Consider the following 19,150-nt stretch of genomic DNA (forward strand, 5'->3'; position numbering starts at 1 on the left):
GTGGGGGGAGGATACGAGCACAGGGACAAGTGTGTGTGGCGGGGTGCGGGGCCCGAGTAAGGGGGGCAGGTGCGGGGGGGGCAGGTGGAGGGGGTACGTGAGGAGATGGGGCAGCCGGGACAGGACAGATCTCGGGGGCAGCCGGAGGGGGAGCAGGGCTGATCGCGGGGGCAGCCGGAGAGGGGCAGGGTAGATCGCGGGGGCGTGCGGGAGAGGGGCCGGGAAGATCGCGGGGGCAGTCGGAGAGGGGCAGGCTAGATCGCGGGGGCGTGCGGGAGGGGGGCAGGGCAGATCCCGGGGGCGTGCGGGGCAGGGCAGATGGCGGGGGCAGCCGGAGGGGGGCAGGGCAGATCCCGGGGGCGTGCGGGGCAGGGCAGATGGCGGGGGCAGCCGGAGGGGGGCAGGGCAGATCCCGGGGGCGTGCGGGGCAGGGCAGATGGCGGGGGCAGCCGGAGGGGGGCAGGGCAGATCGCGGGGGCGTGCGGGGCAGGACAGATGGCGGGGGCAGCCGGAGGGGGGCAGGGCAGATCGCGGGGGCGTGCGGGGCAGGGCAGATGGCGGGGGCAGCCGGAGGGGGGCAGGGCAGATCCCGGGGGCGTGCGGGGCAGGGCAGATGGCGGGGGCAGCCGGAGGGGGGCAGGGCAGATCCCGGGGGCGTGCGGGGCAGGGCAGATGGCGGGGGCAGCCGGAGGGGGGCAGGCGGGCTGACGCGTGCGGAGGAGGGGGGCGCTCTCCGTGCACCTCGGCCCTGCAGCAGGCGGCGCCCCACTGCCCTGGCGCAGCCCAGCCCAGCCCCGGCTGCCCCACTCGCGGCGCCGGGCGGGGTGGGAGGAGGCGGAGGATGGCGCTGGCGCTGCCGCCCGCCTGGGCGCGCCCCCCGCGCGGCTCTCCCGCCGCAGAGTGAGCGGGCCGGGCGCTGCCGCGGGACTCCGGCGCCGGGCGGCTGCAGGCGGAGCGGCGCCCGCTGGGTCCGTCTGCCCCGCGTGGGACGGGGTCCGGCCGGCCGCCTGCAGGAGGCGGCGAGCTCGGCCCGCCCAGGTAACCGGGGGGGGGGGGAGCCCGTCGGCGTTGGCCTCCGTCCGTCCGTCCGTCCCGCGCCTTGGGCAGCCGCTGCTTTTAATCTCCATCGTCCCCCCCCCCGCGCCCCCGCCGCTGCGCTTCGCGTCAGGTCCTAGCAAAGCCCGCTCCCGGGTCTGAGCCCAGCCCCCGCCCCAGCAGTGTGAAAAATCGGGACAGCGGGGGAGGTGCCTCAGTAAGGCAAAGCCCCAAATATTATTGGGACGGTCCCTCTGAAATCGGGGCGTCTGCTCAGCCCAGCTTCCCCCTCGCGGCTGGGGCCGGGGCCGGGGGAGCGGCGCGGCTGGGGCAGGAGGCAGGAGGCGCGGCTGGGGCTGGGGCCGGGGGAGCGGCGCGGCTGGGGCTGGGGCAGGAGGCAGGAGGAGCGGCGCGGCTGGGGCCGGGGGAGCGGCGCGGCTGGGGCTGGGGCCGGGGGCCGGGGGAGCGGCGCGGCTGGGGCAGGAGGCAGGAGGCGCGGCTGGGGCTGGGGGCCGGGGGCCGGGGGAGCGGCGCGGCTGGGGCAGGAGGCAGGAGGCGCGGCTGGGGCTGGGGGCCGGGGGCCGGGGGAGCGGCGCGGCTGGGGCAGGAGGCAGGAGGCGCGGCTGGGGCTGGGGGCCGGGGGCCGGGGGAGCGGCGCGGCTGGGGCAGGAGGCAGGAGGCGCGGCTGGGGCTGGGGGCCGGGGGAGCGGCGCGGCTGGGGCCGGGGGAGCGGCACGGCTGGGGCTGGGGCCGGGGGCCGGGGGAGCGGCGCGGCTGGGCCGGGGGCCGGGGGAGCGGCGCGGCGCGGGTGGGGCTTTGCCGAGGGTTCGAGTCCGCCGCGTTCGGTGCAGGAGCGCGGCTTTTCGCCCTTTCGTGTTGCGGGCGGTGTCTGGCCTCACCGAACCGGCTCCTCCTGCTTTAGCTCGCGGCGGCTTTTTTTTTTTTTTTTTTCTTTTTCTTTTCCTTTCCCTCTCCTTTCTTTCGCGGCGTTATTCCCCTTTCCTAATCCCGGCCGCAGCTTGGCTTGGAGCTCCGAGCGGCCGCGGGGCCGCCAAGGCAGGGGCGGGACCTGGCTTTGAGTCGGAGGCTGGAACCGTCGAGGCTCGCCGCGCTGCAGGCATAGGGTTCAAAGGGTATTTTGTGTCCTTTCTTTGATGCCACATGGCCCGTGACGCCCCGAGAGTGAAGCTACCCTAGGCTCATTGCGTCCATCCTGGCTGACACAGGTGAGGCGTGTTCCGGCGCTTAATGCTTAACCCGCTCGCTGCCTGGATCCTTTCTGTCCCCGGAGAACTTGACAGCCCCGAGCCCACCGGCAACGGTGGTTGATTCACACCCTCTTAAAACAAACGTGTGCGTTTTCTATTTTGGCATCTCAGTCCGTGATCTGCTTAATTTATCCGGGCATGTAGGTATGAATATAGACCGCTTGGTGTCTGTGTGTATCGCCTAGTGCTCTCTGCGTCTGGTCTATAGCGTGTGGTCTTGTCAATAGCTTACCACTAATCCTGTTTAATAGGCGCTCTTGCTCTACCAGTCTCGTTTCTTCTGGACTAACATAATGATCAAACCCGTTAAAAATCTGCCTGGAATAAGTCCTGGTGGTTTCTTTGATTAATGGACGTTAATAGTGCTGCCAGCATTGGTTTACTTAGGACCAATCCAGCTTTTCTATACAATGTCCCTGGATTTCTTTATACCAGCCACACACTGAGAAGTCCTCCTTCAGGGGTTGCCACCTCTTCCACACCCCCCCCCCCCACATCAATCGCTTAAAAGCAAAGCTGGCTCAATAGAAACCGAGACCCTATTGCCAACATGATCAACTACAGTCTGAATGTTCTAGTGGAACTTGTAAAAGGAAAGGACGAGAGGAGGGACTATAGTTCAGTGAATGAAGAGCAGATGGGAAGGCAGACGCATGAACAAGTTAGAGAGAACAGTGAACTGTAGGAAAGTGTGAGGACAAAAGGGTTGAAGTTAAAGGAAAGGAGAAGAAAGAGGGAGTAGAACCAGAGTGAAACAGGAGATGGAGAGACCTCTTCTGTTCCTTTCCCTCCCATTATTTTCCCCCTTTCAACTTTTCTCCTGCTTTTTGTGGTGACTTGGAAACTTCTCTGCCTGGAAACTCAATAGAAGATTCTTTTGATAGCTCTTCTATGACTATTTCTCCTCCCCAAACTCCCATTGATATGAGCTGTCTTCCTCATATGCAGCTCCAGCTTTTAATCATGGAGTTTTTCTCCTTGTTTTCTTACGTCCCCTGACTTTTCTTACAAAGATTCATGGTTTCTGTTGACTGAGAAGTAGAAACCCTCTTGATATTTTCCCCTCACTCCTATAATTTTTAAAAGTTTGAGAAAATATGGCTTCTGAGCTTCAGTCGATGACATACTTTCTGTAACTTTTTGTCTAAATTTTGGCTGGCTGTGACTTGACTTCGCCTAGACGAAACTACTGGAAAAGAAAACGAGCGGATCTTTAGAAAGAAAGACTCTCTCATGCCAAGTCAGGTTTGTTATGTTGTCCCATTTGGTTTAAAATGAGTTACTAAGGTCTGAGAATCATGTTTCAATTTGGCAGTCAAAATTACATGCCATGCAGCCTTCTACTAGCATGAGTATACTGTATCATTAAAATGAAATATCCCAGTGGTTTCAGCAACCGATTAGGTACTGACATTAGTTGGAATCTCAATACAGAACTGGTTACTGTGATTTTATTTATAAATACACAATTATATAACCCCTTTGATAGGTCCATACTTAAGATTTGTATTTACAGTAGAACCTCAGAGTTACAAACTGACCAGTCAACCACACAGCTCATTTGGAACAAGAAGTACACAATCAGGCAGCTGCAGAGATACCCCCCCCCCCCCAAAAAAGGCAACTACAGTACAGTGTTAAATGTAAACTACTAAAAAATAAAGGGAAAGCAGCATTTTTCTTCTGCGTAGTAAATTTTCAGAACTGCATTAAGTCAATGTTCTGTTGTAAACTTTTGAAAGAACCACCATAACGTTTTGTGCAGAGTTACGAACAACCTCCATTCCCCAGGTATTTGTAATTCTGAGGTTCTATTTTCATACAAACCTGTAAATCATGTTAATGACTCAAAAGGGATCTGGTGATCTTAGGTGGTATGTGTGTGTGTTGTGGTTTTTGTTTTGTTTAGCATTTAACCAAAATAATTAAGGAAATACATTTAAATGTACTTCAGAGAGCCCTCTTTTTGAATTCTGCCATTTGATGTTGTTCACTTGTATTCATTTTTTCATTGGTGGGGTAGTGGAAATTGGGTGCTTAACTCTTAGTTACAGACTCCTTGGAATCATTTTATATTATCAGCTATACAGAGAGAGTTACAGAAGAAAAACTTCAGGAGAAAAGTGACTAGTGATATTTCCTTTCCCCTCTACTTCAAAACACATGGCTTAAAAATTAAAAACAGCTTTTGAGTCCGGTTAGTAACTGAACCAGTGATCTGGGTAAGTGGGCAACAACTAACTCATGTTAAGAGGTGCTAAGGGATCTAGTCAAGATGAAATGTTTGTCACTGGGAAGTTTTGCAGTGCATTATAAATATAAAAAATAATTGCTTTCATCCTAAGATATGCAAAGAGAAAATTGGACAACTATTAAAGCATTCTCAGCACAGGGATGAAGCTTGTTAGAAAATCTATAATGCAGAGTTGAAGGAGAAATTGGTTGGAACCTAAATGTACTTAGGGTTTAAATAGGGCAGACAGTAACACAGTTGTGATGAACAGCTCAGAGTATCCTAATGAGGAGTGAATTGCTTCAGAAGGGCCTGATCATAAGGTAACAGGGGTTTTGTGAAATCTTTCATTGAATTTAATGTGGCCAAAGTTAAATAGAAGTCTCTTGTTTAAACCAATAGAATAATATTTCTTTAAGCAGCTTTCCTCCTTGAGATTCTTGCACCATTTTGTCTCTTTCAGTTCCCAGATGTTTTGTTCATTAACTTCCAGATGTGAGATATTTCCATCAGAAATCTTAAGTGCTGGGGGTTGGGCAATGTTACGTGGTGTCCTGTCACCATGCTAACTTTTTATAAAACATATTACAGTGCCCAAGCAGTAAATGCAGAAGTCCTATATGGTGACTGATTATATGTAAATATATTTTTTACAAAACTACACACAAGGTATTTTGGATCTTAAGAAAGCATGTGTCCACTTTGCATACATACTTGATTCTGTGGGTCGGGAACACCTAGAAGAAGCCCAAGGAATGAAATAGTTACACAGTCGGACTGGTATCTTTATGAAAAATGGCAATAAGAATATAATTTGAGTTTGTCAACTTTAGGTGTTTCTCTTTAGGGAAAGAAAGCTGTATGTATTTTTAAGGGACACTGTTAATTCAAAAACTTCAGACAGAAGTGCCATTTTTAACTGCAGTTGTGACAAATAATACCCAGATAAGAAACATGTAACTGAACAAAAAGTCTGGCCTTTTTAGTGTGTTTACTTTGTGGATTAACATCTTGTCCATAGTCAGTTTCATTGTTCTCCCCCTCCCCACCCCATCACAGGTTCCACTCTTGTTTGTGAGGATCTTTTAAACAGCAGCAAAGGAGAGAAAAAGACTTCTAAAAATAGGAAAATGTGGTTGTAGATATTAGCAGAAACTCTTCTTTTAATTGACTAGATTTTGAACTGAAAGGGCCCCTTTAATATCAGACTGTTATAATTTCCCTTTTGAATGGCAGGTTTCAGAGTAGCAGCCGTGTTAGTCTGTATTCGTAAAAAGGAAAGGAGTACTTGTGGCACCTTAGAGACTAACAAATTTATTAGAGCATAAGCTTTCGTGAGCTACAGCTCACTTCATCGGATGCATCCGATGAAGTGAGCTGTAGCTCACGAAAGCTTATGCTCTAATAAATTTGTTAGTCTCTAAGGTGCCACAAGTACTCCTTTCCTTTTGAATGGAAGAGGTCTGGGCTGATACACCCTTTTTAGCTGTCGGAATTAAATGATATGAAAAAAATCCGTATTGTTTCCCAAGAAATTTGCTCATGAGCTATTTTAAGTAAAATCAAAATACAACTTTCACCATGTGTGTCTTGCAACAGTGTGTCTGCATATGCTATTAGGCAATGTTATATAAACATTACATTCTACAGTATTGCAGTGTAAGAACTGCACTGAAAATTTTCAAGTAACTGGGGAACTTCCATATTTTTTTTTTAAAAAGAAACTTTAAAGGTCTTGATCCAAAGGCCTTGAATGTCAATGATAACACCCTCCTTGACTTCAATGGATTTTGGATCAAGCCCAAAGTTAGGATTTAGATGAGGAAGACAAGATTGCTTCCAGAAAGGAAAGTAGTACTTAGGGGCGAAAGTAAGTTAGAGGATTTACCGGTACGCCGGAGTCCTGAGCAGGGGGCGTGGCCTCAACCTGAAGAGGCAGGGCCTTAAATCCCCGGGCCCTTTAAATCTTGATTTAAAGGGCCAGGGCTCCAGCTGCAGTAGCTGGAGCCCCGGGCCCTTTAAATCACCCCGGGGCTCCCAGCCGCCTCTGCCCCGGGGATTAAAGGGCCCCGGGGATTTAAGGCCCTGCCTCTTCTGGTTGAGGCCATGCCCCCTGCTCAGGACTCCGGCGTACCGGTAAATCCTCTAACTTACTTTCACCCCTGAGTACTACTTTCCTTTCTGGAAGCAATCTTGTCTTCCTCATCTAAATCCTAACTTTGGGCTTGATCCAAAATCCATTGAAGTCAAGGAGGGTGTTGTCATAGACATTCAAGGCCTTTGGATCAAGCCCTTGAAAGTTTCTTTAAAAAAAAAAAAATGAAAATTCCCCAGTTACCTGAAAATTTTCAGTACAGTTCTTACACTGCAATACTGTAGAATGTAATGTTTATATAACATTGCCTAATAAGGTGCCACGAGTACTCCTTTTCTTTTTGCGAATACAGACTAACACAGCTGCTAGTCTGAAACCTGCTTTAAAAGAAGTGGAAATATTGCCAGTACGTTCTCACTGTTTCAACACTTGTGCTATAACAAAATGTTAACATACGAAACAGTCCAGTATTTTGTGGTGGTGGTTTTTTTTAGTGAAGAAACAGGGAAACATATGACAAATGTCTGCTCTAATATCTCCAGCCCGTTTCCTCCTCCCTTTCTGTTCCCACCCTCCCCACCAGTAGCCCCAAGCTGATTACCTGTATCCCTGAATTCCAGATTAGTGGGTATTGATGGGTGGAAGAATATGCTCTAGAATTAAAATATGTTCTAATATTTCTGAAAATGCAAATATTATTTTACAAATTTGTAACTTGACCATGAAAAGTCTACTTTGTATGACAACAATTTGTCTATATGTGCTCCTTTCTTAATTAGCTTCTCCATTTTCAGACCGGGATGGCTCTGCTTTTCTGTATGGTGGAATAGTATTCTTTCTAAAATCAATATGACCTATTCAGAGTTTCTGTAGACATAGTTTGCTGTGCATGGACCAACTTGTTAATCATGCTGTATGTCCTGCATCCTCTTCTTAGAAAGTCCGCCTTCATTTTGACCTCCACAATGCAGGCAATTAGATTAGTAGGTATAAAACTGTGAGTAGTTTAGTTCAAGTGGTGTTTACTTTAGAGAAAAGAAGAATTTCTTGTTAAAAAGAAAACAAATGTTCTTCTTTTGACAGAAGAAAACATTACCCTTAAGACTTGTCTGCTCAGGTTAAAAGATCCTGGTTGGTTGGCATGTTTTACCTCTTTCTGACAGTGTGCGCAGACATCTGGTGCGGATATGATATCCATGTTGCCTCTGACTCTGTTTAGGTCAATTTTGGGATGAATGGACTGGACAGAATCCTGCACTGGCAAATGTGGAGACACTTATTTTTAAAAATATCAGGGAAGTTGGATGACTAAAATTACCCCATTTCTAATGGGGAAATGCAGGGCTAAGCATTGTTCCTTGCAGTTTCATAGCCTGTGATTCTCATGCAAGCAGCTATATAGGTGATCTGTTCGGTGGAAATATTATGAGTAGAGAACAAGAAAGCAGTTTGCAGTTACATCAAAAAATGAGACTATAAATGATATTAGAGCGAACGCTGTTTGGGCTCTCTGTAGAAATGAAAATTGAGTGGTACACTAAAGTTTTGTACCAATGTTAAGATTTTTAAACATCATAGAACCAAACATTTGGGGGGAGGAGGGGAAATTTAAGCTTGAGTTTGGCATGCTACATACAAACTGGAGGCTATCTTACCCGTTATTAAAAATGTGTTGGTACAAAGTTTGCAAGTCCAGTATCTTCTTTCTGCTTCCATTTCTGACTAACAAGCAAAGTTCTCTGAAATGTTTTTTTTTTTTTTAAAGCTTACTGAAAAGGGTGCTGATGATCTTGGTAATCATGTGGAGTGAAATACAGCTAGGAGGAGGCCTATGCACCACTTAAATCCTACTCAGTCCTTATTTATGGGACTGAAGTGATGTATGAATCTCTCTGCACAGGAAGAGAAGGAGGACTTGTGGCACCTTAGAGACGAACAAATTTATTTGAGCATAAGCTTTCGTGAGCTACAGCAGCTTATGCTCAAATAAATTTGTTCGTCTCTAAGGTGCCACAAGTCCTCCTTTTCTTTTTGCGGATACAGACTAACATGGCTGCTACTCTGAAATCTGTCATCTCTGCACAGGGTGAATTTGAGACATGGTTTAATGAATATGCTAATTTCTTTCTGTGCTAGAAAAAAAATCTCATCCTATAATATGCAGAGGAGCAAGCAACAACAACAACAAAAAGGGATTGAAATCAAAATCGAGGCCATTCTGCATAACATGTTGGAGATTTAAGACAATGGTAAAATTTGGCAAAGGGAACCCATGCTATCTTCCATTTTTAAGCATTTTTCTTTTTCTTTTAGGGAGGACTTGTAAAATGATGTGTTGGCAACCTGTCCTATGTCAGCAGTAAGCAAAGACTGGCCATTTGAAGATGGCTGGCTCTTGTTTGGATAAAAGACTATGGCTATATGTTTTTATTATGGAGATGTTGGTTGTGAGCTCAAGTTAAGTGAGTTTTGCGCTTAGATTCAATCCTCACTTTATATGTAGACTAGGGCTGTCAATTAATCGCAGTTAACTCACGTGATTAACTCAAAAAAATGAATCGCGATTAATCTCAGTTTTAATCACACTGTTAAACAATAGAATACCAACTGAAAGTTATTAAATATTTTTCTACATTTCAAATATATTGATTTCAATTACAACACAGAATATAAAGTGTACAGTGCTCACTTTATATTACTTTTGATTACAAATATTTTCATTGTAAAAATGACAAAACAAAAAAGTATTTTTCAGTTCACCTCCTACAAGTACTGTAGTGCAATCTCTTTATCGTGAGAGTGCAATTTACAAATGTAGATTTTTTTTTTTGTTACATAACTGCACTCAATAACAAAACAATATAAAACTTTAGAGCCTACAAGTCCACTCAGTCTTCTTGTTCAGCCAATCGCTAAGACAAACAAGTTTGTTTACATTGACGGGAGATAATGCTGCCCTCTTCTTATTTACAATGTCACCAGAAAGTGAGAACAGGCATTTGCATGGCACTTTTGTGGCCGGCATTGCAAGGTATGAACAAGAAGTAGGACTGAATGGACTTGTAGGCTCTAATGTTATACATTGTTTTATTTTTGAATAGAGGTACTTTTTTGTACATAATTCTCCATTTGTGAGTTCAACTTTCATGACAGAGATTGCACTACAGTATTTGTATTAGGTGAATTGAAAAATACTATTTCTTTTGTTTTTTACAGTGCAAATATTTGTAATCAAAAATAAATATAAAGTGTGCACCGTACATTTTGTATTCTGTGTTTTAATTGAAATCAATACATTTGAAAATGTAGAAAACATCCAAAAATATTTAAATAAATTGTATTCTATTATTGTTTAACAGCACGATTAATTGTGCGATTAATTCTTTTAATCGCTCGACAGCCCTAATATAGACTTATGTATTATAACTTCTTACTAGATATTGGTGGCTATTTAATATTACTGAGCTTAACACATATATCAACTGTAGCAATAAGTAATCAATACCTGAAGTGCCTGGTTGATACTGCATAGCTCACTCTGACTACTCCTTTTATTTGGGGGTGTGCATGTGGGATGAAAGAGAACCAATATGCTCATCCTCCTGTTGCAGAAAGATATGGGCATAACATGTCTTGCTTCTTTGTTTGAAGTTGTTCTGTCTGTTATTGTGGGGTATCGGTAGGGTCCTACCAAATTCACGGCTGTGAAAAACGCGTCGCCAACTGTGAAATCTGCTTTCCCCTGTGAAATCTGGTCTTTTGTGTGCTTTTACCCTACACTATACCAATTTCACAGGGAGACCAGAGGTTCTTAAATTGGGGGATTGCAGAGTTTCCCAAAAGGGAATTGCAGGGACGTCGCAAGGTTATTTTAGGGGATACTGCCACCCTTACTTCTGCGCTGCCTTCAGAGCTGGGCGGCCAGAAAGTGGTGGCTGTTAGCAGGGCGCTCAGCTCTGAAAGCAGTGCAGACGTAAGGGTAGCAGGATTGCAACCCTTCCCCCCACAACTCCTTTTTGGGTCAGGACCCATGACAATTACAACACCGTGAAATCTCAGATTTAAATAGCTGAAATCATGACATTTGCTATTTTTAAAATCCTAGGACCGTGAGTTTGGAAGGGCCTTAGGTATCAGTAAAGGTTCCACATGAATTTCAGTTGATCTATTGTGTAGATTCAGCTGCAAGGTATTCTGTCATTGGTGCTGGCACAATAATCATTGAATTGCCTTGCTGAAGTTTGGTTTTGAGCCCTCGTTGCAAGTTTAGTAGTGACACTGGTGACTTAATGTTGTTACATTGTTTGAAGTTATGTCCATTTTTTCCTTTCCCTCCAGAATGAGTATTATATTAGACTACAAATATTAATTATTTAAATGAATGGTGCAGAAGAATGCAAAGGCCTGCAAATTTCAGGTCTAGCTGCATAGTTGGGAATTCTAGAAGGGCTGAGGGATTGATCTTGGCAGTTAAATCTCCGTATATATAACTGTTACTGCTACATTCAGCCAGCAGTGCTGGCACATTAACAAATTGTCTCATGGTTACACTTCGTGGGTAACAAAAAGCAAAATAGTATTTCAGTTTGCATCAGCTAAGTTTTCCTGGGACGTAACTTTTTAAAATTGTGATTCTATTTTACCAATGACAGGTTTCAGAGTAGCAGCCGTGTTAGTCTGTATTCGCAAAAAGAAAAGGAGTACTTGTGGCACCTTAGAGACTAACAAATTTATTAGAGCATAAGTTTTCGTGAGCTACAGCTCACTTCATTGGATGCGTTTGGTGGAAAATACAGAGGGGAGATTGATATACACACACAGAGAACATGAAACAATGGGTTTATCATTGCTGCTGGTGATGGCTTATCTTAAGTGATCACTCTCCTTACAGTGTGTATGATAAACCCATTGTTTCATGTTCTCTCTGTGTGTATATCAATCTCCCCTCTGTATTTTCCACCAAATGCATCCGATGAAGTGAGCTGTAGCTCACGAAAGCTTATGCTTTAATAAATTTGTTAGTCTCTAAGGTGCCACAAGTACTCCTTTTCTATTTTACGAATGATATCTGTCCGTTTATTCAGGTCAGGAGCAGTCAACGTGATTTTTTTTTTATTTGTATCTTCCTAGACCAGTGGGACTCTTCTTCTGACAGTCTGGATAGTAGAACAGAGAGGTAAATTATATGAGCTGGGTTTTTCTTGGGTGGTTTGTGGTTCTCATACAACACAGGCATTGGAACAGGTAGGAGTTGAGTGATTCATTAGAGAGATTAGGTGTGGTTTTTACAATGTGTAAGTAGTTGTGAGATGAGCTGTGTTAAATGGAAGGGGTGTTGCTTTGATGCAGGATGTAAATGGACAATTTGGTTACATTGCCTGGGGTAATGTTTATTGCTTTAAACTTAATAGCATTTTGCAGGGTTTACTTGATAGTTCTACACTTCATGTTAATTGCTAGAGTATAAAAGATTTTGCATGACAGGTTGGGGGGGGGGGAAATAACCGGTCAGAATAGCATCAGAAATCAAAATAACATAAAACTAATTTGAGAATTACCTCTCCTCTTGTGTGAGTAGCTATCACTCAAATTACCAGTTCAGAACAACTTTCAACTATAATTAACTTGGACTAGATTTTTTTCTAATGTATGCTCCCCCATATTTCACTGACACTCAATGAAAGATGAACTTGTACTTCAAACTAGTCCTTTTCATTGTTGATTAATGTACTATCATTTAAACAAAACAAAATTAAATTTAATTATTGGAGGTGCAAATATTGCTGATTCAGTCAGATCAGATGAACATTTTTGTTTGATATTGTACTGCTAGTCAGATGTAAATGTGAAGAAAAAGAACCACCAGGAAAACGAGGGGGGGAGAAAAAACCAACCATACTGGAAGAAGGCAACACAAACTGCTCAACCCATGAGATTGTGATTTAACTACAGGGACTTTGCCCTGAAAGACGTAGTATAACTAACCTTTACATTGATCTTTTGGATCACTTAGAGGTTTGTTTGCAGGTTTTGACGGACACCAGATTGTACAGTTTTGCCAGTGTAGGTGGAACTCTAATTAAGAATTTTTTACAAAATGCGTAGATTGCATTTCATTACCGGAAACTAAGTATCTTTCCTACAGTCTGATTGAAGGGAGTCACTTTTGTCCATGGTTGCCTAGTAACTTAAAATGAAAACGGGTAGTTTTTTTATAAAAGCCAATAAAAACAGAAAAATGCAGCACCGTGTTGTGCTGCTTCCAGAATCTGCAACAGTTTCTGGTACTTTTCGAAAGCTGCTCATACTTCCAAAATAAACCTTTGAAAACGCATCAGAACTCTGGGTATCTACTGATGGACTCTGGATTTGAAGGAACATGGGGAGGGATGGAAATTCTCATCATAGTCACCATGGATAGCTCATTGAAGATAGGTCTGCAGCATAAGTTAAAGCCCCAGTCTTGCAAACTCTGAAGCTATGTCTACACTATGCGGCTTTTAGCGACACGCCTGTGTCGATACAGCCGTGCCGCTAAAAGGCGCGCAATTTAGCTGCTGTTTATTGGGTCTCTTGCTGACAAAAAAACTTCCATCCCCAGCGAGCAGTGTTAGCTTTGTCTGCAGGAGAGCTGCCGACAAAGTGCTGTTTACACCGGCGCTAATCATCGGCAAAACTTTTGTCTTTCAGGAGAGTGTTTTTTAACACCTCTGAAAGACAAAAGTTTTGTTGTTCAATTGCCCGTGTACCCATAGCCTCAAACAAGTGTGCAACTTTGCTCATATAGGTAACATCTCTCCCTCCCTCTGATTGACTTCAATGTGAATATTTGTGAGAATAAAGTAAATAATGTGCTTAAGTGTTTGCAAGGCTATGGAAAAATCGATCAGTTACTGCTTTTTATCCTGACCAATAATCTGAAAATAAGAAGTAATTTAAAGAGTAATATATTTAGAATAAATGAAATAATGCTATTCACAACATAGTCATCCTGTAGAATTCACTGAAAAAATGTCAAACTTTTAGCTACAGTTTTTGAGTCTAAGTGCACTAGAGAATTATTACCATTAGCAGTATTTATTTCTATGCAGAGTTAAGACAACAGAAGGCAAACAAATCCCCTACTTCCAGGTGTAAAATGTTCACACATAGGGAGAATGGGAAGAGATCAGGAAGTTCTTTCCCTTATCCAACATTTCTCAGTATGAAAAGCAGCAAGACCTGACATGTATAATAGTTTATATGAAGTTTGCAAACTCACTCTTAATCTAACCTTTCAAAGAAAAAGCGAAAGTGAAAAAAAAATCATGCTTCTTTCATAGGTTAGAGGCTTTTTTTCTTAATTGAATAATTCACTGACATTCTTTTGAAGCCAATTTGCATTTAAACATTCAGATTATATCCTTTTCATTAGATATCTGCATGATAACAGAATATCACAATTCTCTAAACAACCTTGAGGGGGGGCACAGCTAAAGCAAATACACTATTCTCCTTCTACATCCACAAAATAGCTGTTCAATTTGCAGGCAGAATAAACTACCACAAAATACAATAATCGGAATTGCTGAAGTCAAGGAGGTCCAGAATTAAAACAAGCCAAATCACAAATGTAACATCTGAATATAGATTTACATGGACCCTGACCATGGTGTGCAAATGGGAGTTTAATTAGTGCTATCTTAAATAGACATTTGCCAACCTCTCCCTGCTATAGCTGTACATTGAAGACTGTCAAGACCTTTGTTTAATGGGTTTCAGGCTCACACTATTGCAGACATGGTAACTTTATCAGCCTCTCAAAACAAACTGGAAATATGAAAATATTTTCTGGTGCAATATTACTTTAACATTTGCATTGGTCCAGTTAATTGCTCATTTAATTAACTCTGCAGTACTGTATTCTGTATAGTTAAGCTGGCTAAAGTTTGGCAACAATTAACAATTGACAATAAAGAAGAATTATCTTAATAGCCTGGTTTAAATTCTCTATTCTCAAGTCCCTCCCTCCACCCAAGGCCGCAAACAAACTTATCTGATGAACAGCAGCGACCCAGAAAGAAGATCATACCTTTGATCTTTGGCACAGTACAAGGCCAGCAAACCGAGTGGCCCAGAACAACCAAAATCCCAAGGCTGACAAATTAAAATTTTTATTACTTTCTGTTTATCTCACATGCTTCTGATGGGCACTAATAAGTCCTGGCTGTAGTACCAGATTTAAAATCAAGACTGGTTGCTGACATTAGTTCCTTTTTAAAGATCAAAAACAGTCTAAAGGGATGATTTCCCATCCCCCACCCCTCTGCCACATACTTTGCTTTCCTCAATTTCTTCAATGCCACGACTCAGCCAGTTGTGCCCCACCCTTCATTTTTGGGGAGTACATATACCGGGCTCTCTCAAAAGTATTAAAGAAGCTGCAATTGCCAACAACATTTACTAGAAAACTGAAGCAGGAGGCCAGTTTTCATTTTTATCATCAGGAAGGTCATGCTGGTCGTTCAGTACATTCAGGATTTTTAAATGTGGATCAGTTCCAAAGCTTGTCCTGGAAAGAGGAACATGTATTTCTTTAATTTTAGTTGTCAATTTAGCAAGTGATTGATGTGTGAAACAAGTTACCACATGCTGAAGACTTTGCACAATCATGCAATTATTTAGGATGCAACAACAACAAAAAGATAACTTTATTTTTTTAGCATAGACCCAACTGAGCAATCTTAGTTCTCAGATAAACCAACTTTAAAATTTCCTATCCCACAGAATAGACAGAATTGGCAAGCATTCTGATCAGAAAGTTTAGAAGATGCTGTCCCTGGAATTCAAAAAAGATAAGTCTGACAGAAAAGTAAATTGGAGGGATACAGCCATCTTTAAAATCAACACTACTTGTAACACTAGAATTCTTTAGTTGACAGCACCACCTGTGTAGTCGATTTCACTGGTTCCTAGTATAGTCAATAAGTTCCCGCTTGTTTGCTTGGGTCCTTCACACAGCAAGCGAGGAGGGCAAAACGTTTTAAAGGGTAAGAAACTGTAAAACAATTTTAAAAAAAAATCGGGCAACTACTGTAACTGTTTAACTCTACTAATATTTAAAATGGCAGTTACCTCAAACTCTCCCCATGGGATTCACTGAACATTTGCATGGATGGAGATAGATGTGCGCATACTTCAGAATGATGTCATGATAGTTCTCAACAAAAGCGTAAATGTAAAGCGCTATAGGGAAACCAGCAAAACATATTTTTTTTATTGTGAAGATACAATTGGAGTGCAAAGGAATCCTAGGGATCCAGAGAACAAAAGGAAAATTAAAATCGCCTCAGACGGTTGGTTTTGGAACTCACAGGTGGCCCCAAAATGGACCTATGTGACTGACCCACTGCACCCAGGCTGATCCCCTCTGTGACTTCAGTAGGGCACTGCACAGGATACTGGGGTCTAAATTACCAAGTACCTTTTATTCCTGAAACAAGCTTTTTGTTTGTTTGCTTTGAGGTGTTCAGAAAGGAACATAAACACATGCCATTGCATTCAGGCTTATCGGACAATAGCCATAGTCGCCTGGTACTTATTGCATGATATGCCCTAAACAAACTTAGTGCTGCATCCCACTTGGCTGTAGTTCCACAACAACTTGGATTTTGCATATGCTTACAACCAACTTAGTAACATGTTCTACCAAGTAGGAAAAGACTAGCACTGTAACTAAGTAAAGCCCTCTCCTCTTCCCTCACGTGTGCACAATTATCTATACCTGCAAACCAGCCTACCACCAAAAGTTAGGGGTGCAGAATTCCAGATCAGCCCACAGTTAGGTATGAGTCTGATCAAATTCAAGTCCCACAACTAACCACCTTCCTTTTCACTGCTGGAAGGGAAGTGGGCCCTTTCTGTCCATCCATTCCCCTTCACTGACTGCTTCTTCAGAGCTATTCACAGGCACCTTCACTAAAACTGACTCACAATTCTGCCAACCATGTTCAGACCCTTCTTTGCTTGTTTTTCCTGTGAACATCTTGTTGGTGAATTTTTTTTCACATGAAAATTTGGGGAGAAGATTTTAGGCATGCAAAAATATGTGTACAAATAGGCATATTCATATCAGAAGTCCTCATTCCGACACCTTATTTTAAAACCATTTATTTAGTGTTAGAGATATAAATAACATTCACACAATAGCTTTCTGTGCATGTGACGAGAAAATTGATTGTAAAGTTTCCTAGAGAGGCAACCAATAGGTCTGGTTTATACTGTTTCTCTCACTCCTTCACTTAAGGAGCCTAGCTACTTTTAAATTTGGAGTGGATGTACACAGATTATATTTGGTATCTTATACATAATAGAGCAGGTACAATATTTAATTGTCCTAAAGAAGTCACAAGCCTCTTCATTTCTGCTATATCTCTTCCCCTAAACTGCACCTCCCAGGGGAGATTAAATGGCCCTACTAATTGCAGTGGCTGGATCACCCAGGCACGGGACAAAAAACAGACTGTGTCGTTAAAATGACCAAACAGTAAATTGAGATATTTCTGTGAACAGTTTGCAAAAACTAGTAGGCTCAAAATAGGGCTCTGAAAGACTATTCACCATTTACCAGTATTTCTAGTGCAGTAGCAGCCAGAGGACTGAATCCAGGATTCATGATTGGTCATGCTGAGCACTCTAAACAGCAAGAGACAGCCTGTGCACCAAGAAGCTCAGAAACGTAATACAGTGAACAAGCTAATTTTAAGAAAAAAGTCACATCCAGTTTATGGACTGTTCACAAGAGGAAAGAAAACGCTCAGACAAATCAACTTCCAAACTGATATTTACATGAGCTCAGCTCAAAGATTTCCTAAGCTGCAGAATGCAGTGAACATGCCCTGTCTGTTTCACAACATCCCTCAGAGTCCTCAATAGCAACATTGAAACTGACCAAATGTTTGTTAGAGAGACAAGGTGGGCAAGGTGAGATCTTTTGTTGGGCCAACTTCTGTTGTTGAAAGAGACAAACTTTTGAGCAACACAGAAGTTTTACTACCTCATCCATCTGGTTTCTCTAACCTCTTGGGACCAACATGACTACAACACTGCAAACACATTTTTTAGCCTCCGGGCATGAACTAGTGCAGCACTGTTTCCTATTCTCCACTGCTAAATGAGCAAGGGGATTTTGATCTCATTCTTCCCATCCTGAACTTAACATATGATAAGTAAACTCCCCAAATGAAGAAAGGGCCACCCATCATATGACGTTAAGACATCTGACATTCTTCCTTAACTGAATCTAAGATTTGCCTGAACATTCTTCCTTAACTGAATCTAAGATTTGCCTGAACAGTAATTGTACAGCACTGACCACAATGGGAGTCCTTGGTCCATAACTGGGGCTCCTAAGTGCTACCACAATACTAGAGTTACCAACAAGATCTACAAAAAGAAAAGGAGGACTTGTGGCACCTTAGAGACTAACAAATTTATTTGAGCATAAGCTTTCATGAGCTACAGCTCACTTCATCAGATGCAACAAGATCTAGCCCCTTTTTAGATCCCATTGCCAAACATATTGTAACCTGGACACTCTTTGTATGTGTCCAGAAAGCCTGTAAACTACAGCCCATCAGTACCTTTTTAAGAAGCTCAGAATCAAACTCTTCAGTGTCACGGAACAAGCTTCTCCGAAATTTGCATTCACTGTGTGTAAATCAAAAACTGGCTAAGGCATAGGAAAAAAGATATAGGAATAAATGGCCAATTCTATCATAGCAAAAAGTTAACAGCCAGGTGCCTTGAGATTCTGTGATAGCTCCCATGTTTTTAATATATTTGTTAATGATCTGCAAAAAGGGTTGAGCAGTGAGGTAGCAAAATTTGAGATGACAGTTATTTAGATTAGTGAAGTCCAGAGAAGACTGTGAAGAATTTAGGAGGGATTTAACCAAGCTAGATGAATGGCTGACATAACGTATATAAAGTTCAATGTTGATAGATGCGTAATGGAGGGAAAAACTTGAACTCTGGAAACTCAGCTTGAGATAGGAACCTGGTCGTCATTGTGGACAGCTGAATGTTGGCTCTTTCAACTGAAGAATCCAGATCTGAATAGGAAAAGTGATTGGACTGTTTTGGACTCTTTTATTTCTGAAGGCCAGGGCTCAGGCACACTGGGACAGTATGGAGAAACTTGAACTGCTGTTGCCTATTTTGTACCTATTCAGCGGTTAGTGGATTTCAGTCTTCAGTCCGATACTGCAGTTTAATGAATTTTTCTAAACTATGTTGTGAGTTCATGTCATTTATCAAATCAAGTACCCTGGATTTGTCCTTTCAAAATGTATCCTCAAGCTACACAGAGCTTGGTAAAATGTGCTGTTCAGGTCTGAATTTCTGTTACTGAGGAAATAGACTTCTTAGAGATAAAAATCTGGCTTAATACCCTAAGGGAAGGGAAATAATTGTTTTGTACACAGAAAGCACAGTCAAGAAAATTCTTTTCTTTAATCAGATATGCTATTGTTTATCTTA

The 19,150-nt window shown here is 43.1% G+C and overlaps 1 protein-coding gene across 3 annotated transcripts in view; it reads left to right on the forward strand.

Annotated features, from left to right (window-relative positions):
- Positions 1–772: 772 nt before the first annotated feature.
- Positions 773–19,150, forward strand: part of LPAR1 (lysophosphatidic acid receptor 1) — a 101,360-nt gene continuing 82,982 nt past the window's right edge. The window contains exon 1 of one of the 3 annotated variants that reach the window (XM_038403476.2): positions 773–1,038. The gene's annotated coding sequence lies outside the window, so the exon portion shown is untranslated. Of the gene's footprint in view, positions 1,039–1,813; positions 2,262–2,841; positions 3,549–19,150 lie in introns of those variants that run through there. The other 2 variants (XM_038403477.1, XM_038403478.2) reach the window with 2 other exon arrangements.

The sequence above is a fragment of the Dermochelys coriacea genome, chromosome 5 (genome assembly GCF_009764565.3).
Source record: "Dermochelys coriacea isolate rDerCor1 chromosome 5, rDerCor1.pri.v4, whole genome shotgun sequence".
In the NCBI taxonomy this organism is placed as follows: domain Eukaryota; kingdom Metazoa; phylum Chordata; order Testudines; family Dermochelyidae; genus Dermochelys; species Dermochelys coriacea.